Below are 24,734 nucleotides of genomic sequence, written 5' to 3'. Positions count from 1 at the left end.
GGCCACTGCAAGCCTGGCTCGGCTTGCCTGCTTTCTCCAAAGGAGGCTGGCCGACCAGCCGAACCTGGCACCTGGGCCAGCCCCTTCCAAGGGGACGAGTTCCAGAGGATAGAGCCCTGGGGGCGGCTGCCAAGTCTCCTGGGGCGTGTGCTGGGCCCCCGTCAGAGGAGGAAGCAGCCTGGTAAACGGTGTGCCAGGCCTGAGATCTGGAGGCCTCCCACAGCCGGGTCCCTGTCCTGCCCAGGCCCCCCGAGGGAGGACGATGGTCGGGCAGTGGCGAGCGTGGTGGGGCTGGCGCCGAGCCTGCCCTTGGATGCCCCGGGGAAGGGCGCCGGGGGATGGGCTGCCCCTGGCCAGGTCTGAGGGAGCGACCCAGCTCGGGGCTGTCGGGGGCAGAGAGAGAACCCCCCTCCGCCCTTTCCCTTCACGTTCTTAGGGCTGGCCAAAACCTTCCCAAGACAGCTTGTCTGGAGAAAATCAGACCCAGCTGAAGAACATGTGTCCATGGGGGAAACCCGGGAAACTGAGTCTCCCCACACAATAGCAGAGATTCTCATCTTGCATCCTCTCCTGAGCTAATGACCAAGGTGGATGTCCCGGGTGGGCCTGTGGAATGGGAGAGGGGAGGAAGTCTATTGTCATGCAGAGGGACATGGAAAGACTTGTCTGAAGCTTATCCCCTGCACTGGAGTCAGGTCGGGAAGGGAAGGCACAGAGGGGAGCAGGAAGCGGCCTCTCTGTGGTGGGGCTGGCTCCGGGGCAGGCTTGGGGGTGATGGCTGGAAGTGGGATGGCGCGTGAGTTGGCACCAGCCAGCGGTAGAGGCAGAGACTCAGAGGTCATGGATCTCTCTCTCTGTCTCTGTCTCTCTCTCTCTCCCTCAGGGAGCTGAGGAGAGTAAGGTGGCTCCCCCTACCCACCTCGCCTACCTCTCCAAGGGCCCTTCTTTCTCTGGCCGCTCCGGGAGCCCTGCGGGCTTGGCTTCAACCCCCCACCCACCGCACAGGCCAAGGGCGCCTGCGCGACCGCCAGGGCCTAGGGCTGACCTCGGGGGTCCTCAGTGAATGCCCCGCCCTCCCTCCAGGCTCTGACCCAGCTGTAGCTGTTCCTTTGCCGCCCTTCTGGACTGGGCTTCAGCTGTCTCCCTCCCCTCCCCCACTCCCACTCAGCTTGCAGGCCGCTTCCCTGCCTTGAAAGCATTGCTCTGGCCCTGAGGGCCACAGACCTACTGGGCTTCAAGCTCAAGGCTCTGCCTGGGCCTGCTGCTTCGGCCAGGGGCTCATTTCTTCCTGGAAAGACAAAGCCATGGCCTCACCCCACGCCTGCACTTTGCCACGGCAGGCAGCCCAGGTGTAGGAAAGGCTCTGTGGAGTCAGAAGTGCCGAGACAGGCAGATGGCACCAGAGGGTTTGGGGGCCAGGGCGTAACTGGGCTAGCCCCTCCTCCCGGAAGTCGGGGAGGCCCGGCCTTCCTAGTGCCCAGGCCACGGCTCCGGGGAGAAATCCGCCATGGAGGGCACGCGGGAGGCCCTCTGCCTGAGGTGGCAGGTGTCACGCCAGGGCCACTGCAAGCCTGGCTCGGCTTGCCTGCTTTCTCCAAAGGAGGCTGGCCGACCAGCCGAACCTGGCACCTGGGCCAGCCCCTTCCAAGGGGACGAGTTCCAGAGGATAGAGCCCTGGGGGCGGCTGCCAAGTCTCCTGGGGCGTGTGCTGGGCCCCCGTCAGAGGAGGAAGCAGCCTGGTAAACGGTGTGCCAGGCCTGAGATCTGGAGGCCTCCCACAGCCGGGTCCCTGTCCTGCCCAGGCCCCCCGAGGGAGGACGATGGTCGGGCAGTGGCGAGCGTGGTGGGGCTGGCGCCGAGCCTGCCCTTGGATGCCCCGGGGAAGGGCGCCGGGGGATGGGCTGCCCCTGGCCAGGTCTGAGGGAGCGACCCAGCTCGGGGCTGTCGGGGGCAGAGAGAGAACCCCCCTCCGCCCTTTCCCTTCAGGTTCTTAGGGCTGGCCAAATCCTTCCCAAGACAGCTTGTCTGGAGAAAATCAGACCCAGCTGAAGAACATGTGTCCATGGGGGAAACCCGGGAAACTGAGTCTCCCCACACAATAGCAGAGATTCTCATCTTGCATCCTCTCCTGAGCTAATGACCAAGGTGGATGTCCCGGGTGGGCCTGTGGAATGGGAGAGGGGAGGAAGTCTATTGTCATGCAGAGGGACATGGAAAGACTTGTCTGAAGCTTATCCCCTGCACTGGAGTCAGGTCGGGAAGGGAAGGCACAGAGGGGAGCAGGAAGCGGCCTCTCTGTGGTGGGGCTGGCTCCCGGGCAGGCGTGGGGGTGATGGCTGGAAGTGGGATGGCGCGTGAGTTGGCACCAGCCAGCGGTAGAGGCCAAGACTCAGAGGTCATGGATCTCTCTCTCTGTCTCTGTCTCTCTCTCTCTCCCTCAGGGAGCTGAGGAGAGTAAGGTGGCTCCCCCTACCCACCTCGCCTTCCTCTCCAAGGGCCCTTCTTTCTCTGGCCACTCCGGGAGCCCTGCGGGCTTGGCTTCAACCCCCCACCCACCGCACAGGCCAAGGGCGCCTGCGCGACCGCCAGGGCCTAGGGCTGACCTCGGGGGTCCTCAGTGAATGCCCCGCCCTCCCTCGAGACTCTGACCCAGCTGCAGCTGTTCCTTTGCCGCCCTTCTGGACTGGGCTTCAGCTGTCTCCCTCCCCTGCCCCACTCCCACTCAGCTTGGAGGCCGCTTCCCTGCCTTGAAAGCATTGCTCTGGCCCTGAGGGCCACAGACCTACTGGGCTTCAAACTCAAGGCTCTGCCTGGGCCTGCTGCTTCGGCCAGGGGCTCATTTCTTCCTGGAAAGACAAAGCCATGGCCTCACCCCACGCCTGCACTTTGCCACGGCAGGAAGCCCAGGTGTAGGAAAGGCTCTGTGGAGTCAGAAGTGCCGAGACAGGCAGATGGCACCAGAGGGTTTGGGGGCCAGGGCGTAACTGGGCTAGCCCCTCCTCCCGGAAGTCGGGGAGGCCCGGCCTTCCTAGTGCCCAGGCCACGGCTCCGGGGAGAAATCCGCCATGGAGGGCACGCGGGAGGCCCTCTGCCTGAGGTGGCAGGTGTCACGCCAGGGCCACTGCAAGCCTGGCTCGGCTTGCCTGCTTTCTCCAAAGGAGGCTGGCCGACCAGCCGAACCTGGCACCTGGGCCAGCCCCTTCCAAGGGGACGAGTTCCAGACGATAGAGCCCTGGGGGCGGCTGCCAAGTCTCCTGGGGCGTGTGCTGGGCCCCCGTCAGAGGAGGAAGCAGCCTGGTAAACGGTGTGCCAGGCCTGAGATCTGGAGGCCTCCCACAGCCGGGTCCCTGTCCTGCCCAGGCCCCCCGAGGGAGGACGATGGTCGGGCAGTGGCGAGCGTGGTGGGGCTGGCCCCGAGCCTGCCCTTGGATGCCCCGGGGAAGGGCGCCGGGGGATGGGCTGCCCCTGGCCAGGTCTGAGGGAGCGACCCAGCTCGGGGCTGTCGGGGGCAGAGAGAGAACCCCCCTCCGCCCTTTCCCTTCAGGTTCTTAGGGCTGGCCAAATCCTTCCCAAGACAGCTTGTCTGGAGAAAATCAGACCCAGCTGAAGAACATGTGTCCATGGGGGAAACCCGGGAAACTGAGTCTCCCCACACAATAGCAGAGATTCTCATCTTGCATCCTCTCCTGAGCTAATGACCAAGGTGGATGTCCCGGGTGGGCCTGTGGAATGGGAGAGGGGAGGAAGTCTATTGTCATGCAGAGGGACATGGAAAGACTTGTCTGAAGCTTATCCCCTGCACTGGAGTCAGGTCGGGAAGGGAAGGCACAGAGGGGAGCAGGAAGCGGCCTCTCTGTGGTGGGGCTGGCTCCGGGGCAGGCGTGGGGGTGATGGCTGGAAGTGGGATGGCTCGTGAGTTGGCACCAGCCAGCGGTAGAGGCAGAGACTCAGAGGTCATGGATCTCTCTCTCTGTCTCTGTCTCTCTCTCTCTCCCTCAGGGAGCTGAGGAGAGTAAGGTGGCTCCCCCTACCCACCTCGCCTACCTCTCCAAGGGCCCTCCTTTCTCTGGCCGCTCCGGGAGCCCTGCGGGCTTGGCTTCAACCCTCCACCCACAGCACAGGCCAAGGGCGCCTGCGCGACCGCCAGGGCCTAGGGCTGACCTCGGGGGTCCTCAGTGAATGCCCCGCCCTCCCTCCAGGCTCTGACCCAGCTGCAGCTGTTCCTTTGCCGCCCTTCTGGACTGGGCTTCAGCTGTCTCCCTCCCCTCCCCCACTCCCACTCCCACTCAGCTTGCAGCCCGCTTCCCTGCCTTGAAAGCATTGCTCTGGCCCTGAGGGCCACAGACCTACTGGGCTTGAAGCTCAAGGCTCTGCCTGGGCCTGCTGCTTCGGCCAGGGGCTCATTTCTTCCTGGAAAGACAAAGCCATGGCCTCACCCCACGCCTGCACTTTGCCACGGCAGGCAGCCCAGGTGTAGGAAAGGCTCTGTGGAGTCAGAAGTGCCGAGACAGGCAGATGGCACCAGAGGGTTTGGGGGCCAGGGCGTAACTGGGCTAGCCCCTCCTCCCGGAAGTCGGGGAGGCCCGGCCTTCCTAGTGCCCAGGCCACGGCTCCGGGGAGAAATCCGCCATGGAGGGCACGCGGGAGGCCCTCTGCCTGAGGTGGCAGGTGTCACGCCAGGGCCACTGCAAGCCTGGCTCGGCTTGCCTGCTTTCTCCAAAGGAGGCTGGCCGACCAGCCGAACCTGGCACCTGGGCCAGCCCCTTCCAAGGGGACGAGTTCCAGAGGATAGAGCCCTGGGGGCGGCTGCCAAGTCTCCTGGGGCATGTGCTGGGCCCCCGTCAGAGGAGGAAGCAGCCTGGTAAACGGTGTGCCAGGCCTGAGATCTGGAGGCCTCCCACAGCCGGGTCCCTGTCCTGCCCAGGCCCCCCGAGGGAGGACGATGGTCGGGCAGTGGCGAGCGTGGTGGGGCTGGCGCCGAGCCTGCCCTTGGATGCCCCGGGGAAGGGCGCCGGGGGATGGGCTGCCCCTGGCCAGGTCTGAGGGAGCGACCCAGCTCGGGGCTGTCGGGGGCAGAGAGAGAACCCCCCTCCGCCCTTTCCCTTCACGTTCTTAGGGCTGGCCAAATCCTTCCCAAGACAGCTTGTCTGGAGAAAATCAGACCCAGCTGAAGAACATGTGTCCATGGGGGAAACCCGGGAAACTGAGTCTCCCCACACAATAGCAGAGATTCTCATCTTGCATCCTCTCCTGAGCTAATGACCAAGGTGGATGTCCCGGGTGGGCCTGTGGAATGGGAGAGGGGAGGAAGTCTATTGTCATGCAGATGAACATGGAAAGACTTGTCTGAAGCTTATCCCCTGCACTGGAGCCAGGTCGGGAAGGGAAGGCACAGAGGGGAGCAGGAAGCGGCCTCTCTGTGGTGGGGCTGGCTCCCGGGCAGGCGTGGGGGTGATGGCTGGAAGTGGGATGGCGCGTGAGTTGGCACCAGCCAGCGGTAGAGGCCAAGACTCAGAGGTCATGGATCTCTCTCTCTGTCTCTGTCTCTCTCTCTCTCCCTCAGGGAGCTGAGGAGAGTAAGGTGGCTCCCCCTACCCACCTCGCCTACCTCTCCAAGGGCCCTTCTTTCTCTGGCCACTCCGGGAGCCCTGCGGGCTTGGCTTCAACCCCCCACCCACCGCACAGGCCAAGGGCGCCTGCGCGACCGCCAGGGCCTAGGGCTGACCTCGGGGGTCCTCAGTGAATGCCCCGCCCTCCCTCCAGGCTCTGACCCAGCTGCAGCTGTTCCTTTGCCGCCCTTCTGGACTGGGCTTCAGCTGTCTCCCACCCCTCCCCCACTCCCACTCAGCTTGCAGGCCGCTTCCCTGCCTTGAAAGCATTGCTCTGGCCCTGAGGGCCACAGACCTACTGGGCTTCAAGCTCAAGGCTCTGCCTGGGCCTGCTGCTTCGGCCAGGGGCTCATTTCTTCCTGGAAAGACAAAGCCATGGCCTCACCCCACGCCTGCACTTTGCCACGGCAGGCAGCCCAGGTGTAGGAAAGGCTCTGTGGAGTCAGAAGTGCCGAGACAGGCAGATGGCACCAGAGGGTTTGGGGGCCAGGGCGTAACTGGGCTAGCCCCTCCTCCCGGAAGTCGGGGAGGCCCGGCCTTCCTAGTGCCCAGGCCACGGCTCCGGGGAGAAATCCGCCATGGAGGGCACGCGGGAGGCCCTCTGCCTGAGGTGGCAGGTGTCACGCCAGGGCCACTGCAAGCCTGGCTCGGCTTGCCTGCTTTCTCCAAAGGAGGCTGGCCGACCAGCCGAACCTGGCACCTGGGCCAGCCCCTTCCAAGGGGACGAGTTCCAGAGGATAGAGCCCTGGGGGCGGCTGCCAAGTCTCCTGGGGCGTGTGCTGGGCCCCCGTCAGAGGAGGAAGCAGCCTGGTAAACGGTGTGCCAGGCCTGAGATCTGGAGGCCTCCCACAGCCGGGTCCCTGTCCTGCCCAGGCCCCCCGAGGGAGGACGATGGTCGGGCAGTGGCGAGCGTGGTGGGGCTGGCGCCGAGCCTGCCCTTGGATGCCCCGGGGAAGGGCGCCGGGGGATGGGCTGCCCCTGGCCAGGTCTGAGGGAGCGACCCAGCTCGGGGCTGTCGGGGGCAGAGAGAGAACCCCCCTCCGCCCTTTCCCTTCAGGTTCTTAGGGCTGGCCAAATCCTTCCCAAGACAGCTTGTCTGGAGAAAATCAGACCCAGCTGAAGAACATGTGTCCATGGGGGAAACCCGGGAAACTGAGTCTCCCCACACAATAGCAGAGATTCTCATCTTGCATCCTCTCCTGAGCTAATGACCAAGGTGGATGTCCCGGGTGGGCCTGTGGAATGGGAGAGGGGAGGAAGTCTATTGTCATGCAGAGGGACATGGAAAGACTTGTCTGAAGCTTATCCCCTGCACTGGAGTCAGGTCGGGAAGGGAAGGCACAGAGGGGAGCAGGAAGCGGCCTCTCTGTGGTGGGGCTGGCTCCGGGGCAGGCGTGGGGGTGATGGCTGGAAGTGGGATGGCGCGTGAGTTGGCACCAGCCAGCGGTAGAGGCAGAGACTCAGAGGTCATGGATCTCTCTCTCTGTCTCTGTCTCTCTCTCTCTCCCTCAGGGAGCTGAGGAGAGTAAGGTGGCTCCCCCTACCCACCTCGCCTACCTCTCCAAGGGCCCTTCTTTCTCTGGCCGCTCCGGGAGCCCTGCGGGCTTGGCTTCAACCCTCCACCCACAGCACAGGCCAAGGGCGCCTGCGCGACCGCCAGTGCATAGGGCTGACCTCGGGGGTCCTCAGTGAATGCCCCGCCCTCCCTCCAGGCTCTGACCCAGCTGCAGCTGTTCCTTTGCCGCCCTTCTGGACTGGGCTTCAGCTGTCTCCCTCCCCTCCCCCACTCCCACTCAGCTTGGAGGCCGCTTCCCTGCCTTGAAAGCATTGCTCTGGCCCTGAGGGCCACAGACCTACTGGGCTTCAAGCTCAAGGCTCTGCCTGGGCCTGCTGCTTCGGCCAGGGGCTCATTTCTTCCTGGAAAGACAAAGCCATGGCCTCACCCCACGCCTGCACTTTGCCACGGCAGGCAGCCCAGGTGTAGGAAAGGCTCTGTGGAGTCAGAAGTGCCGAGACAGGCAGATGGCACCAGAGGGTTTGGGGGCCAGGGCGTAACTGGGCTAGCCCCTCCTCCCGGAAGTCGGGGAGGCCCGGCCTTCCTAGTGCCCAGGCCACGGCTCCGGGGAGAAATCCGCCATGGAGGGCACGCGGGAGGCCCTCTGCCTGAGGTGGCAGGTGTCACGCCAGGGCCACTGCAAGCCTGGCTCGGCTTGCCTGCTTTCTCCAAAGGAGGCTGGCCGACCAGCCGAACCTGGCACCTGGGCCAGCCCCTTCCAAGGGGACGAGTTCCAGAGGATAGAGCCCTGGGGGCGGCTGCCAAGTCTCCTGGGGCGTGTGCTGGGCCCCCGTCAGAGGAGGAAGCAGCCTGGTAAACGGTGTGCCAGGCCTGAGATCTGGAGGCCTCCCACAGCCGGGTCCCTGTCCTGCCCAGGCCCCCCGATGGAGGACGATGGTCGGGCAGTGGCGAGCATGGTGGGGCTGGCGCCGAGCCTGCCCTTGGATGCCCCGGGGAAGGGCGCCGGGGGATGGGCTGCCCCTGGCCAGGTCTGAGGGAGCGACCCAGCTCGGGGCTGTCGGGGGCAGAGAGAGAACCCCCCTCCGCCCTTTCCCTTCAGGTTCTTAGGGCTGGCCAAATCCTTCCCAAGACAGCTTGTCTGGAGAAAATCAGACCCAGCTGAAGAACATGTGTCCATGGGGGGAAACCCGGGAAACTGAGTCTCCCCACACAATAGCAGAGATTCTCATCTTGCATCCTCTCCTGAGCTAATGACCAAGGTGGATGTCCCGGGTGGGCCTGTGGAATGGGAGAGGGGAGGAAGTCTATTGTCATGCAGAGGGACATGGAAAGACTTGTCTGAAGCTTATCCCCTGCACTGGAGTCAGGTCGGGAAGGGAAGGCACAGAGGGGAGCAGGAAGCGGCCTCTCTGTGGTGGGGTTGGCTCCGGGGCAGGCGTGGGGGTGATGGCTGGAAGTGGGATGGCGCGTGAGTTGGCACCAGCCAGCGGTAGAGGCAGAGACTCAGAGGTCATGGATCTCTCTCTCTGTCTCTGTCTCTCTCTCTCTCCCTCAGGGAGCTGAGGAGAGTAAGGTGGCTCCCCCTACCCACCTCGCCTACCTCTCCAAGGGCCCTTCTTTCTCTGGCCGCTCCGGGAGCCCTGCGGGCTTGGCTTCAACCCCCCACCCACCGCACAGGCCAAGGGCGCCTGCGCGACCGCCAGGGCCTAGGGCTGACCTCGGGGGTCCTCAGTGAATGCCCCGCCCTCCCTCCAGGCTCTGACCCAGCTGCAGCTGTTCCTTTGCCGCCCTTCTGGACTGGGCTTCAGCTGTCTCCCTCCCCTCCCCCACTCCCACTCCCACTCAGCTTGCAGCCCGCTTCCCTGCCTTGAAAGCATTGCTCTGGCCCTGAGGGCCACAGACCTACTGGGCTTGAAGCTCAAGGCTCTGCCTGGGCCTGCTGCTTCGGCCAGGGGCTCATTTCTTCCTGGAAAGACAAAGCCATGGCCTCACCCCACGCCTGCACTTTGCCACGGCAGGCAGCCCAGGTGTAGGAAAGGCTCTGTGGAGTCAGAAGTGCCGAGACAGGCAGATGGCACCAGAGGGTTTGGGGGCCAGGGCGTAACTGGGCTAGCCCCTCCTCCCGGAAGTCGGGGAGGCCCGGCCTTCCTAGTGCCCAGGCCACGGCTCCGGGGAGAAATCCGCCATGGAGGGCACGCGGGAGGCCCTCTGCCTGAGGTGGCAGGTGTCACGCCAGGGCCACTGCAAGCCTGGCTCGGCTTGCCTGCTTTCTCCAAAGGAGGCTGGCCGACCAGCCGAACCTGGCACCTGGGCCAGCCCCTTCCAAGGGGACGAGTTCCAGAGGATAGAGCCCTGGGGGCGGCTGCCAAGTCTCCTGGGGCATGTGCTGGGCCCCCGTCAGAGGAGGAAGCAGCCTGGTAAACGGTGTGCCAGGCCTGAGATCTGGAGGCCTCCCACAGCCGGGTCCCTGTCCTGCCCAGGCCCCCCGAGGGAGGACGATGGTCGGGCAGTGGCGAGCGTGGTGGGGCTGGCGCCGAGCCTGCCCTTGGATGCCCCGGGGAAGGGCGCCGGGGGATGGGCTGCCCCTGGCCAGGTCTGAGGGAGCGACCCAGCTCGGGGCTGTCGGGGGCAGAGAGAGAACCCCCCTCCGCCCTTTCCCTTCAGGTTCTTAGGGCTGGCCAAATCCTTCCCAAGACAGCTTGTCTGGAGAAAATCAGACCCAGCTGAAGAACATGTGTCCATGGGGGAAACCCGGGAAACTGAGTCTCCCCACACAATAGCAGAGATTCTCATCTTGCATCCTCTCCTGAGCTAATGACCAAGGTGGATGTCCCGGGTGGGCCTGTGGAATGGGAGAGGGGAGGAAGTCTATTGTCATGCAGATGAACATGGAAAGACTTGTCTGAAGCTTATCCCCTGCACTGGAGCCAGGTCGGGAAGGGAAGGCACAGAGGGGAGCAGGAAGCGGCCTCTCTGTGGTGGGGCTGGCTCCCGGGCAGGCGTGGGGGTGATGGCTGGAAGTGGGATGGCGCGTGAGTTGGCACCAGCCAGCGGTAGAGGCCAAGACTCAGAGGTCATGGATCTCTCTCTCTGTCTCTGTCTCTCTCTCTCTCCCTCAGGGAGCTGAGGAGAGTAAGGTGGCTCCCCCTACCCACCTCGCCTACCTCTCCAAGGGCCCTTCTTTCTCTGGCCACTCCGGGAGCCCTGCGGGCTTGGCTTCAACCCCCCACCCACCGCACAGGCCAAGGGCGCCTGCGCGACCGCCAGGGCCTAGGGCTGACCTCGGGGGTCCTCAGTGAATGCCCCGCCCTCCCTCCAGGCTCTGACCCAGCTGCAGCTGTTCCTTTGCCGCCCTTCTGGACTGGGCTTCAGCTGTCTCCCACCCCTCCCCCACTCCCACTCAGCTTGCAGGCCGCTTCCCTGCCTTGAAAGCATTGCTCTGGCCCTGAGGGCCACAGACCTACTGGGCTTCAAGCTCAAGGCTCTGCCTGGGCCTGCTGCTTCGGCCAGGGGCTCATTTCTTCCTGGAAAGACAAAGCCATGGCCTCACCCCACGCCTGCACTTTGCCACGGCAGGCAGCCCAGGTGTAGGAAAGGCTCTGTGGAGTCAGAAGTGCCGAGACAGGCAGATGGCACCAGAGGGTTTGGGGGCCAGGGCGTAACTGGGCTAGCCCCTCCTCCCGGAAGTCGGGGAGGCCCGGCCTTCCTAGTGCCCAGGCCACGGCTCCGGGGAGAAATCCGCCATGGAGGGCACGCGGGAGGCCCTCTGCCTGAGGTGGCAGGTGTCACGCCAGGGCCACTGCAAGCCTGGCTCGGCTTGCCTGCTTTCTCCAAAGGAGGCTGGCCGACCAGCCGAACCTGGCACCTGGGCCAGCCCCTTCCAAGGGGACGAGTTCCAGAGGATAGAGCCCTGGGGGCGGCTGCCAAGTCTCCTGGGGCGTGTGCTGGGCCCCCGTCAGAGGAGGAAGCAGCCTGGTAAACGGTGTGCCAGGCCTGAGATCTGGAGGCCTCCCACAGCCGGGTCCCTGTCCTGCCCAGGCCCCCCGAGGGAGGACGATGGTCGGGCAGTGGCGAGCGTGGTGGGGCTGGCGCCGAGCCTGCCCTTGGATGCCCCGGGGAAGGGCGCCGGGGGATGGGCTGCCCCTGGCCAGGTCTGAGGGAGCGACCCAGCTCGGGGCTGTCGGGGGCAGAGAGAGAACCCCCCTCCGCCCTTTCCCTTCAGGTTCTTAGGGCTGGCCAAATCCTTCCCAAGACAGCTTGTCTGGAGAAAATCAGACCCAGCTGAAGAACATGTGTCCATGGGGGAAACCCGGGAAACTGAGTCTCCCCACACAATAGCAGAGATTCTCATCTTGCATCCTCTCCTGAGCTAATGACCAAGGTGGATGTCCCGGGTGGGCCTGTGGAATGGGAGAGGGGAGGAAGTCTATTGTCATGCAGAGGGACATGGAAAGACTTGTCTGAAGCTTATCCCCTGCACTGGAGTCAGGTCGGGAAGGGAAGGCACAGAGGGGAGCAGGAAGCGGCCTCTCTGTGGTGGGGCTGGCTCCGGGGCAGGCGTGGGGGTGATGGCTGGAAGTGGGATGGCGCGTGAGTTGGCACCAGCCAGCGGTAGAGGCAGAGACTCAGAGGTCATGGATCTCTCTCTCTGTCTCTGTCTCTCTCTCTCTCCCTCAGGGAGCTGAGGAGAGTAAGGTGGCTCCCCCTACCCACCTCGCCTACCTCTCCAAGGGCCCTTCTTTCTCTGGCCGCTCCGGGAGCCCTGCGGGCTTGGCTTCAACCCTCCACCCACAGCACAGGCCAAGGGCGCCTGCGCGACCGCCAGTGCATAGGGCTGACCTCGGGGGTCCTCAGTGAATGCCCCGCCCTCCCTCCAGGCTCTGACCCAGCTGCAGCTGTTCCTTTGCCGCCCTTCTGGACTGGGCTTCAGCTGTCTCCCTCCCCTCCCCCACTCCCACTCAGCTTGGAGGCCGCTTCCCTGCCTTGAAAGCATTGCTCTGGCCCTGAGGGCCACAGACCTACTGGGCTTCAAGCTCAAGGCTCTGCCTGGGCCTGCTGCTTCGGCCAGGGGCTCATTTCTTCCTGGAAAGACAAAGCCATGGCCTCACCCCACGCCTGCACTTTGCCACGGCAGGCAGCCCAGGTGTAGGAAAGGCTCTGTGGAGTCAGAAGTGCCGAGACAGGCAGATGGCACCAGAGGGTTTGGGGGCCAGGGCGTAACTGGGCTAGCCCCTCCTCCCGGAAGTCGGGGAGGCCCGGCCTTCCTAGTGCCCAGGCCACGGCTCCGGGGAGAAATCCGCCATGGAGGGCACGCGGGAGGCCCTCTGCCTGAGGTGGCAGGTGTCACGCCAGGGCCACTGCAAGCCTGGCTCGGCTTGCCTGCTTTCTCCAAAGGAGGCTGGCCGACCAGCCGAACCTGGCACCTGGGCCAGCCCCTTCCAAGGGGACGAGTTCCAGAGGATAGAGCCCTGGGGGCGGCTGCCAAGTCTCCTGGGGCGTGTGCTGGGCCCCCGTCAGAGGAGGAAGCAGCCTGGTAAACGGTGTGCCAGGCCTGAGATCTGGAGGCCTCCCACAGCCGGGTCCCTGTCCTGCCCAGGCCCCCCGATGGAGGACGATGGTCGGGCAGTGGCGAGCATGGTGGGGCTGGCGCCGAGCCTGCCCTTGGATGCCCCGGGGAAGGGCGCCGGGGGATGGGCTGCCCCTGGCCAGGTCTGAGGGAGCGACCCAGCTCGGGGCTGTCGGGGGCAGAGAGAGAACCCCCCTCCGCCCTTTCCCTTCAGGTTCTTAGGGCTGGCCAAATCCTTCCCAAGACAGCTTGTCTGGAGAAAATCAGACCCAGCTGAAGAACATGTGTCCATGGGGGAAACCCGGGAAACTGAGTCTCCCCACACAATAGCAGAGATTCTCATCTTGCATCCTCTCCTGAGCTAATGACCAAGGTGGATGTCCCGGGTGGGCCTGTGGAATGGGAGAGGGGAGGAAGTCTATTGTCATGCAGAGGGACATGGAAAGACTTGTCTGAAGCTTATCCCCTGCACTGGAGTCAGGTCGGGAAGGGAAGGCACAGAGGGGAGCAGGAAGCGGCCTCTCTGTGGTGGGGTTGGCTCCGGGGCAGGCGTGGGGGTGATGGCTGGAAGTGGGATGGCGCGTGAGTTGGCACCAGCCAGCGGTAGAGGCAGAGACTCAGAGGTCATGGATCTCTCTCTCTGTCTCTGTCTCTCTCTCTCTCCCTCAGGGAGCTGAGGAGAGTAAGGTGGCTCCCCCTACCCACCTCGCCTACCTCTCCAAGGGCCCTTCTTTCTCTGGCCGCTCCGGGAGCCCTGCGGGCTTGGCTTCAACCCCCCACCCACCGCACAGGCCAAGGGCGCCTGCGCGACCGCCAGGGCCTAGGGCTGACCTCGGGGGTCCTCAGTGAATGCCCCGCCCTCCCTCCAGGCTCTGACCCAGCTGCAGCTGTTCCTTTGCCGCCCTTCTGGACTGGGCTTCAGCTGTCTCCCTCCCCTCCCCCACTCCCACTCAGCTTGCAGGCCGCTTCCCTGCCTTGAAAGCATTGCTCTGGCCCTGAGGGCCACAGACCTACTGGGCTTCAAGCTCAAGGCTCTGCCTGGGCCTGCTGCTTCGGCCAGGGGCTCATTTCTTCCTGGAAAGACAAAGCCATGGCCTCACCCCACGCCTGCACTTTGCCACGGCAGGCAGCCCAGGTGTAGGAAAGGCTCTGTGGAGTCAGAAGTGCCGAGACAGGCAGATGGCACCAGAGGGTTTGGGGGCCAGGGCGTAACTGGGCTAGCCCCTCCTCCCGGAAGTCGGGGAGGCCCGGCCTTCCTAGTGCCCAGGCCACGGCTCCGGGGAGAAATCCGCCATGGAGGGCACGCGGGAGGCCCTCTGCCTGAGGTGGCAGGTGTCACGCCAGGGCCACTGCAAGCCTGGCTCGGCTTGCCTGCTTTCTCCAAAGGAGGCTGGCCGACCAGCCGAACCTGGCACCTGGGCCAGCCCCTTCCAAGGGGACGAGTTCCAGAGGATAGAGCCCTGGGGGCGGCTGCCAAGTCTCCTGGGGCGTGTGCTGGGCCCCCGTCAGAGGAGGAAGCAGCCTGGTAAACGGTGTGCCAGGCCTGAGATCTGGAGGCCTCCCACAGCCGGGTCCCTGTCCTGCCCAGGCCCCCCGAGGGAGGACGATGGTCGGGCAGTGGCGAGCGTGGTGGGGCTGGCGCCGAGCCTGCCCTCGGATGCCCCGGGGAAGGGCGCCGGGGGTGGGCTGCCCCTGGCCAGGTCTGAGGGAGCGACCCAGCTCGGGGCTGTCGGGGGCAGAGAGAGAACCCCCCTCCGCCCTTTCCCTTCAGGTTCTTAGGGCTGGCCAAATCCTTCACAAGACAGCTTGTCTGGAGAAAATCAGACCCAGCTGAAGAACATGTGTCCATGGGGGAAACCCGGGAAACTGAGTCTCCCCACACAATAGCAGAGATTCTCATCTTGCATCCTCTCCTGAGCTAATGACCAAGGTGGATGTCCCGGGTGGGCCTGTGGAATGGGAGAGGGGAGGAAGTCTATTGTCATGCAGAGGGACATGGAAAGACTTGTCTGAAGCTTATCCCCTGCACTGGAGTCAGGTCGGGAAGGGAAGGCACAGAGGGGAGCAGGAAGCGGCCTCTCTGTGGTGGGGAGCCCGGGGCAGGCGTGAGGGTGATGGCTGGAAGTGGGATGGCGCGTGAGTTGGCACCAGCCAGCGGTAGAGGCAGAGACTCAGAGGTCATGGATCTCTCTCTCTGTCTCTGTCTCTCTCTCTCTCCCTCAGGGAGCTGAGGAGAGTAAGGTGGCTCCCCCTACCCACCTCGCCTACCTCTCCAAGGGCCCTTCTTTCTCTGGCCGCTCCGGGACCCCTGCGGGCTTGGCTTCAACCCCCCACCCACCGCACAGGCCAAGGGCGCCTGCGCGACCGCCAGGGCCTAGGGCTGACCTCGGGGGTCCTCAGTGAATGCCCCGCCCTCCCTCCAGGCTCTGACCCAGCTGCAGCTGTTCCTTTGCCGCCCTTCTGGACTCGGCTTCAGCTGTCTCCCTCCCCTCCCCCACTCCCACTCAGCTTGCAGGCCGCTTCCCTGCCTTGAAAGCATTGCTCTGGCCCTGAGGGCCACAGACCTACTGGGCTTCAAGCTCAAGGCTCTGCCTGGGCCTGCTGCTTCGGCCAGGGGCTCATTTCTTCCTGGAAAGACAAAGCCATGGCCTCACCCCACGCCTGCACTTTGCCACGGCAGGCAGCCCAGGTGTAGGAAAGGCTCTGTGGAGTCAGAAGTGCCGAGACAGGCAGATGGCACCAGAGGGTTTGGGGGCCAGGGCGTAACTGGGCTAGCCCCTCCTCCCGGAAGTCGGGGAGGCCCGGCCTTCCTAGTGCCCAGGCCACGGCTCCGGGGAGAAATCCGCCATGGAGGGCACGCGGGAGGCCCTCTGCCTGAGGTGGCAGGTGTCACGCCAGGGCCACTGCAAGCCTGGCTCGGCTTGCCTGCTTTCTCCAAAGGAGGCTGGCCGACCAGCCGAACCTGGCACCTGGGCCAGCCCCTTCCAAGGGGACGAGTTCCAGAGGATAGAGCCCTGGGGGCGGCTGCCAAGTCTCCTGGGGCGTGAGCTGGGCCCCCGTCAGAGGAGGAAGCAGCCTGGTAAACGGTGTGCCAGGCGTGAGATCTGGAGGCCTCCCACAGCCGGGTCCCTGTCCTGCCCAGGCCCCCCGAGGGAGGACGATGGTCGGGCAGTGGCGAGCGTGGTGGGGCTGGCGCCGAGCCTGCCCTTGGATGCCCCGGGGAAGGGCGCCGGGGGATGGGCTGCCCCTGGCCAGGTCTGAGGGAGCGACCCAGCTCGGGGCTGTCGGGGGCAGAGAGAGAACCCCCCTCCGCCCTTTCCCTTCAGGTTCTTAGGGCTGGCCAAATCCTTCCCAAGACAGCTTGTCTGGAGAAAATCAGACCCAGCTGAAGAACATGTGTCCATGGGGGAAACCCGGGAAACTGAGTCTCCCCACACAATAGCAGAGATTCTCATCTTGCATCCTCTCCTGAGCTAATGACCAAGGTGGATGTCCCGGGTGGGCCTGTGGAATGGGAGAGGGGAGGAAGTCTATTGTCATGCAGAGGGACATGGAAAGACTTGTCTGAAGCTTATCCCTTGCACTGGAGTCAGGTCGGGAAGGGAAGGCACAGAGGGGAGCAGGAAGCGGCCTCTCTGTGGTGGGGCTGGCTCCGGGGCAGGCGTGGGGGTGATGGCTGGAAGTGGGATGGCGCGTGAGTTGGCACCAGCCAGCGGTAGAGGCAGAGACTCAGAGGTCATGGATCTCTCTCTCTGTCTCTGTCTCTCTCTCTCTCCCTCAGGGAGCTGAGGAGAGTAAGGTGGCTCCCCCTACCCACCTCGCCTAGCTCTCCAAGGGCCCTTCTTTCTCTGGCCGCTCCGGGAGCCCTGCGGGCTTGGCTTCAACCCCCCACCCACCGCACAGGCCAAGGGCGCCTGCGCTACCGCCAGGGCATAGGGCTGACCTCGGGGGTCCTCAGTGAATGCCCCGCCCTCCCTCCAGGCTCTGACCCAGCTGCAGCTGTTCCTTTGCCGCCCTTCTGGACTCGGCTTCAGCTGTCTCCCTCCCCTCCCCCACTCCCACTCAGCTTGCAGGCCGCTTCCCTGCCTTGAAAGCATTGCTCTGGCCCTGAGGGCCACAGACTTACTGGGCTTCAAGCTCAAGGCTCTGCCTGGGCCTGCTGCTTCGGCCAGGGGCTCATTTCTTCCTGGAAAGACAAAGCCATGGCCTCACCCCACGCCTGCACTTTGCCACGGCAGGCAGCCCAGGTGTAGGAAAGGCTCTGTGGAGTCAGAAGTGCCGAGACAGGCAGATGGCACCAGAGGGTTTGGGGGCCAGGGCGTAACTGGGCTAGCCCCTCCTCCCGGAAGTCGGGGAGGCCCGGCCTTCCTAGTGCCCAGGCCACGGCTCCGGGGAGAAATCCGCCATGGAGGGCACGCGGGAGGCCCTCTGCCTGAGGTGGCAGGTGTCACGCCAGGGCCACTGCAAGCCTGGCTCGGCTTGCCTGCTTTCTCCAAAGGAGGCTGGCCGACCAGCCGAACCTGGCACCTGGGCCAGCCCCTTCCAAGGGGACGAGTTCCAGAGGATAGAGCCCTGGGGGCGGCTGCCAAGTCTCCTGGGGCGTGTGCTGGGCCCCCGTCAGAGGAGGAAGCAGCCTGGTAAACGGTGTGCCAGGCCTGAGATCTGGAGGCCTCCCACAGCCGGGTCCCTGTCCTGCCCAGGCCCCCCGAGGGAGGACGATGGTCGGGCAGTGGCGAGCGTGGTGGGGCTGGCGCCGAGCCTGCCCTTGGATGCCCCGGGGAAGGGCGCCGGGGGATGGGCTGCCCCTGGCCAGGTCTGAGGGAGCGACCCAGCTCGGGGCTGTCGGGGGCAGAGAGAGAACCCCCCTCCGCCCTTTCCCTTCAGGTTCTTAGGGCTGGCCAAATCCTTCCCAAGACAGCTTGTCTGGAGAAAATCAGACCCAGCTGAAGAACATGTGTCCATGGGGGAAACCCGGGAAACTGAGTCTCCCCACACAATAGCAGAGATTCTCATCTTGCATCCTCTCCTGAGCTAATGACCAAGGTGGATGTCCCGGGTGGGCCTGTGGAATGGGAGAGGGGAGGAAGTCTATTGTCATGCAGAGGGACATGGAAAGACTTGTCTGAAGCTTATCCCCTGCACTGGAGTCAGGTCGGGAAGGGAAGGCACAGAGGGGAGCAGGAAGCGGCCTCTCTGTGGTGGGGCTGGCTCCGGGGCAGGCGTGGGGGTGATGGCTGGAAGTGGGATGGCGCGTGAGTTGGCACCAGCCAGCGGTAGAGGCAGAGACTCAGAGGTCATGGATCTCTCTCTCTGTCTCTGTCTCTCTCTCTCTCCCTCAGGGAGCTGAGGAGAGTAAGGTGGCTCCCCCTACCCACCTCGCCTAGCTCTCCAAGGGCCCTTCTTTCTCTGGCCGCTCCGGGAGCCTTGCGGGCTTGGCTTCAACCCCCCACCCACCGCACAGGCCAAGGGCGCCTGCGCTACCGCCAGGGCATTGGGCTGACCTCGGGGGTCCTCAGTGAATGCCCCGCCCTCCCTCCAGGCTCTGACCCAGCTGCAGCTGTTCCTTTGCTGCCCTTCTGGACTCGGCTTCAGCTGTCTCCCTCCCCTCCCCCACTCCCACTCAGATTGCAGGCTGCTTCCCTGCCTTGAAAGCATTGCTCTGGCCCTGAGGGCCACAGACCTACTGGGCTTCAAGCTCAAGGCTCTGCCTGGGCCTGCTGCTTCGGCCAGGGGCTCATTTCTTCCTGGAAAGACAAAGCCATGGCCTCACCCCACGCCTGCACTTTGCCACGGCAGGCAGCCCAGGTGTAGGAAAGGCTCTGTGGAGTCAGAAGTGCCGAGACAGGCAGATGGCACCAGAGGGTTTGGGGGCCAGGGCGTAACTGGGCTAGCCCCTCCTCCCGGAAGTCGGGGAGGCCCGGCCTTCCTAGTGCCCAGGCCACGGCTCCGGGGAGAAATCCGCCATGGAGGGCACGCGGGAGGCCCTCTGCCTGAGGTGGCAGGTGTCACGCCAGGGCCACTGCAAGCCTGGCTCGGCTTGCCTGCTTTCTCCAAAGGAGGCTGGCCGACCAGCCGAACCTGGCACCTGGGCCAGCCCCTTCCAAGGGGACGAGTTCCAGAGGATAGAGCCCTGGGGGCGGCTGCCAAGTCTCCTGGGGCGTGTGCTGGGCCCCCGTCAGAGGAGGAAGCAGCCTGGTAAACGGTGTGCCAGGCGTGAGATCTGGAGGCCTCCCACAGCCGGGTCCCTGTCCTGCCCAGGCCCCCCGAGGGAGGACGATGGTCGGGCAGTGGCGAGCGTGGTGGGGCTGGCGCCGAGCCTGCCCTTGGATGCCCCGGGGAAGGGCGCCGGGGGATGGGCTGCCCCTGGCCAGGTCTGAGGGAGCGACCCAGCTCCGGGCTGTCGGGGGCAGAGAGAGAACCCCCCTCCGCCCTTTCCCTTCAGGTTCTTAGGGCTGGCCAAATCCTTCCCAAGACAGCTTGTCTGGAGAAAATCAGACCCAGCTGAAGAACATGTGTCCATGGGGGAAACCCGGGAAACTGAGTCTCCCCACACAATAGCAGAGATTCTCATCTTGCATCCTCTCCTGAGCTAATGACCAAGGTGGATGTCCCGGGTGGGCCTGTGGAATGGGAGAGGGGAGGAAGTCTATTGTCATGCAGAGGGACATGGAAAGACTTGTCTGAAGCTTATCCCCTGCACTGGAGTCAGGTCGGGAAGGGAAGGCACAGAGGGGAGCAGGAAGCGGCCTCTCTGTGGTGGGGCTGGCTCCGGGGCAGGCGTGGGGGTGATGGCTGGAAGTGGGATGGCGCGTGAGTTGGCACCAGCCAGCGGTAGAGGCCGAGACTCAGAGGTCATGGATCTCTCTCTCTGTCTCTGTCTCTCTCTCTCTCCCTCAGGGAGCTGAGGAGAGTAAGGTGGCTCCCCCTACCCACCTCGCCTACCTCTCCAAGGGCCCTTCTTTCTCTGGCCGCTCCGGGAGCCCTGCGGGCTTGGCTCCAACCCCCCACCCACCAAACAGGCCAAGGGCGCCTGCGCGACCGCCAGGGCCTAGGGCTGACCTCGGGGGTCCTCAGTGAATGCCCCGCCCTCCCTCCAGGCTCTGACCCAGCTGCAGCTGTTCCTTTGCCGCCCTTCTGGACTCGGCTTCAGCTGTCTCCCTCCCCTCCCCCACTCCCACTCAGCTTGCAGGCCGCTTCCCTGCCTTGAAAGCATTGCTGTGGCCCTGAGGGCCACAGACCTACTGGGCTTCAAGCTCAAGGCTCTGCCTGGGCCTGCTGCTTCGGCCAGGGGCTCATTTCTTCCTAGAAAGACAAAGCCATGGCCTCACCCCACGCCTGCACTTTGCCACGGCAGGCAGCCCAGGTGTAGGAAAGGCTCTGTGGAGTCAGAAGTGCCGAGACAGGCAGATGGCACCAGAGGGTTTGGGGGCCAGGGCGTAACTGGGCTAGCCCCTCCTCCCGGAAGTCGGGGAGGCCCGGCCTTCCTAGTGCCCAGGCCACGGCTCCGGGGAGAAATCCGCCATGGAGGGCACGCGGGAGGCCCTCTGCCTGAGGTGGCAGGTGTCACGCCAGGGCCACTGCAAGCCTGGCTCGGCTTGCCTGCTTTCTCCAAAGGAGGCTGGCCGACCAGCCGAACCTGGCACCTGGGCCAGCCCCTTCCAAGGGGACGAGTTCCAGAGGATAGAGCCCTGGGGGCGGCTGCCAAGTCTCCTGGGGCGTGTGCTGGGCCCCCGTCAGAGGAGGAAGCAGCCTGGTAAACGGTGTGCCAGGCCTGAGATCTGGAGGCCTCCCACAGCCGGGTCCCTGTCCTGCCCAGGCCCCCCGAGGGAGGATGATGGTCGGGCAGTGGCGAGCGTGGTGGGGCTGGCGCCGAGCCTGCCCTTGGATGCCCCGGGGAAGGGCGCCGGGGGATGGGCTGCCCCTGGCCAGGTCTGAGGGAGCGACCCAGCTCGGGGCTGTCGGGGGCAGAGAGAGAACCCCCCTCCGCCCTTTCCCTTCAGGTTCTTAGGGCTGGCCAAATCCTTCCCAAGACAGCTTGTCTGGAGAAAATCAGACCCAGCTGAAGAACATGTGTCCATGGGGGAAACCCGGGAAACTGAGTCTCCCCACACAATAGCAGAGATTCTCATCTTGCATCCTCTCCTGAGCTAATGACCAAGGTGGATGTCCCGGGTGGGCCTGTGGAATGGGAGAGGGGAGGAAGTCTATTGTCATGCAGAGGGACATGGAAAGACTTGTCTGAAGCTTATCCCCTGCACTGGAGTCAGGTCGGGAAGGGAAGGCACAGAGGGGAGCAGGAAGCGGCCTCTCTGTGGTGGGGCTGGCTCCGGGGCAGGCGTGGGGGTGATGGCTGGAAGTGGGATGGCGCGTGAGTTGGCACCAGCCAGCGGTAGAGGCCGAGACTCAGAGGTCATGAATCTCTCTCTCTGTCTCTGTCTTTCTCTCTCTCCCTCAGGGAGCTGAGGAGAGTAAGGTGGCTCCCCCTACCCACCTCGCCTACCTCTCCAAGGGCCCTTCTTTCTCTGGCCACTCCAGGAGCCCTGCGGGCTTGGCTTCAACCCCCCACCCACCGCACAGGCCAAGGGCGCCTGCGCGACCGCCAGGGCCTAGGGCTGACCTCGGGGGTCCTCAGTGAATGCCCCGCCCTCCCTCCAGGCTCTGACCCAGCTGCAGCTGTTCCTTTGCCGCCCTTCTGGACTCGGCTTCAGCTGTCTCCCTCCCCTCCCCCACTCCCACTCAGCTTGCAGGCCGCTTCCCTGCCTTGAAAGCATTGCTCTGGCCCTGAGGGCCACAGACCTACTGGGCTTCAAGCTCAAGGCTCTGCCTGGGCCTGCTGCTTCGGCCAGGGGCTCATTTCTTCCTGGAAAGACAAAGCCATGGCCTCACCCCACGCCTGCACTTTGCCACGGCAGGCAGCCCAGGTGTAGGAAAGGCTCTGTGGAGTCAGAAGTGCCGAGACAGGCAGATGGCACCAGAGGGTTTGGGGGCCAGGGCGTAACAGGGCTAGCCCCTCCTCCCGGAAGTCGGGGAGGCCCGGCCTTCCTAGTGCCCAGGCCACGGCTCCGGGGAGAAATCCGCCATGGAGGGCACGCGGGAGGCCCTCTGCCTGAGGTGGCAGGTGTCACGCCAGGGCCACTGCAAGCCTGGCTCGGCTTGCCTGCTTTCTCCAAAGGAGGCTGGCCGACCAGCCGAACCTGGCACCTGGGCCAGCCCCTTCCAAGGGGACGAGTTCCAGAGGATAGAGCCCTGGGGGCGGCTGCCAAGTCTCCTGGGGCGTGTGCTGGGCCCCCGTCAGAGGAGGAAGCAGCCTGGTAAACGGTGTGCCAGGCCTGAGATCTGGAGGCCTCCCACAGCCGGGTCCCTGTCCTGCCCAGGCCCCCCGAGGGAGGACGATTGTCGGGCAGTGGCGAAAGTGGTGGGGCTGGCGCCGAGCCTGCCCTTGGATGCCCCGGGTAAGGGCGCCGGGGGATGGGCTGCCCCTGGGCAGGTCTGAGGGAGCGACCCAGCTCGGGGCTGTCGGGGGCAGAGAGAGAACCCCCCTCCGCCCTTTCCCTTCAGGTTCTTAGGGCTGGCCAAATCCTTCCCAAGACAGCTTGTCTGGAGAAAATCAGACCCAGCTGAAGAACATGTGTCCATGGGGGAAACCCGGGAAACTGAGTCTCCCCACACAATAGCAGAGATTCTCATCTTGCATCCTCTCCTGAGCTAATGACCAAGGTGGATGTCCCGGGTGGGCCTGTGGAATGGGAGAGGGGAGGAAGTCTATTGTCATGCAGAGGGACATGGAAAGACTTGTCTGAAGCTTATCCCCTGCACTGGAGTCAGGTCGGGAAGGGAAGGCACAGAGGGGAGCAGGAAGCGGCCTCTCTGTGGTGGGGCTGGCTCCGGGGCAGGCGTGGGGGTGATGGCTGGAAGTGGGATGGCGCGTGAGTTGGCACCAGCCAGCGGTAGAGGCCAATACTCAGAGGTCATGGATCTCTCTCTCTGTCTCTGTCTCTCTCTCTCTCCCTCAGGGAGCTGAGGAGAGTAAGGTGGCTCCCCCTACCCACCTCGCCTACCTCTCCAAGGGCCCTTCTTTCTCTGGCCACTCCGGGAGCCCTGCGGGCTTGGCTTCAACCCCCCACCCACCGCACAGGCCAAGGGCGCCTGCGCGACCGCCAGGGCATAGGGCTGACCTCGGGGGTCCTCAGTGAATGCCCCGCCCTCCCTCCAGGCTCTGACCCAGCTGCAGCTGTTCCTTTGCCGCCCTTCTGGACTCGGCTTCAGCTGTCTCCCTCCCCTCCCCCACTCCCACTCAGCTTGCAGGCCGCTTCCCTGCCTTGAAAGCATTGCTCTGGCCCTGAGGGCCACAGACCTACTGGGCTTCAAGCTCAAGGCTCTGCCTGGGCCTGCTGCTTTGGCCAGGGGCTCATTTCTTCCTGGAAAGACAAAGCCATGGCATCACCCCACGCCTGCACTTTGCCACGGCAGGCAGCCCAGGTGTAGGAAAGGCTCTGTGGAGTCAGAAGTGCCGAGACAGGCAGATGGCACCAGAGGGTTTGGGGGCCAGGGCGTAACTGGGCTAGCCCCTCCTCCCGGAAGTCGGGGAGGCCCGGCCTTCCTAGTGCCCAGGCCACGGCTCCGGGGAGAAATCCGCCATGGAGGGCACGCGGGAGGCCCTCTGCCTGAGGTGGCAGGTGTCACGCCAGGGCCACTGCAAGCCTGGCTCGGCTTGCCTGCTTTCTCCAAAGGAGGCTGGCCGACCAGCCGAACCTGGCACCTGGGCCAGCCCCTTCCAAGGGGACGAGTTCCAGAGGATAGAGCCCTGGGGGCGGCTGCCAAGTCTCCTGGGGCGTGTGCTGGGCCCCCGTCAGAGGAGGAAGCAGCCTGGTAAACGGTGTGCCAGGCCTGAGATCTGGAGGCCTCCCACAGCCGGGTCCCTGTCCTGCCCAGGCCCCCCGAGGGAGGACGATGGTCGGGCAGTGGCGAGCGTGGTGGGGCTGGCGCCGAGCCTGCCCTTGGATGCCCCGGGGAAGGGCGCCGGGGGATGGGCTGCCCCTCGCCAGGTCTGAGGGAGCGACCCAGCTCGGGGCTGTCGGGGGCAGAGAGAGAACCCCCCTCCGCCCTTTCCCTTCAGGTTCTTAGGGCTGGCCAAATCCTTCCCAAGACAGCTTGTCTGGAGAAAATCAGACCCAGCTGAAGAACATGTGTCCATGGGGGAAACCCGGGAAACTGAGTCTCCCCACACAATAGCAGAGATTCTCATCTTGCATCCTCTCCTGAGCTAATGACCAAGGTGGATGTCCCGGGTGGGCCTGTGGAATGGGAGAGGGGAGGAAGTCTATTGTCATGCAGAGGGACATGGAAAGACTTGTCTGAAGCTTATCCCCTGCACTGGAGTCAGGTCTGGAAGGGAAGGCACAGAGGGGAGCAGGAAGCGGCCTCTCTGTGGTGGGGCTGGCTCCGGGGCAGGCGTGGGGGTGATGGCTGGAAGTGGGATGGCGCGTGAGTTGGCACCAGCCAGCGGTAGAGGCCGAGACTCAGAGGTCATGGATCTCTCTCTCTGTCTCTGTCTCTCTCTCTCTCCCTCAGGGAGCTGAGGAGAGTAAGGTGGCTCCCCCTACCCACCTCGCCTACCTCTCCAAGGGCCCTTCTTTCTCTGGCCGCTCCGGGAGCCCTGCGGGCTTGGCTTCAACCCCCCACCCACCAAACAGGCCAAGGGCGCCTGCGCGACCGCCAGGGCCTAGGGCTGACCTCGGGGGTCCTCAGTGAATGCCCCGCCCTCCCTCCAGGCTCTGACCCAGCTGCAGCTGTTCCTTTACCGCCCTTCTGGACTCGGCTTCAGCTGTCTCCCTCCCCTCCCCCACTCCCACTCAGCTTGCAGGCCGCTTCCCTGCCTTGAAAGCATTGCTCTGGCCCTGAGGGCCACAGACCTACTGGGCTTCAAGCTCAAGGCTCTGCCTGGGCCTGCTGCTTCGGCCAGGGGCTCATTTCTTCCTGGAAAGACAAAGCCATGGCCTCACCCCACGCCTGCACTTTGCCACGGCAGGCAGCCCAGGTGTAG

The sequence above is a fragment of the Diceros bicornis genome, chromosome 31 (assembly GCF_020826845.1).
Source record: "Diceros bicornis minor isolate mBicDic1 chromosome 31, mDicBic1.mat.cur, whole genome shotgun sequence".
NCBI lineage: Eukaryota > Metazoa > Chordata > Mammalia > Perissodactyla > Rhinocerotidae > Diceros > Diceros bicornis.
This window is presented reverse-complemented; position numbering follows the sequence as displayed.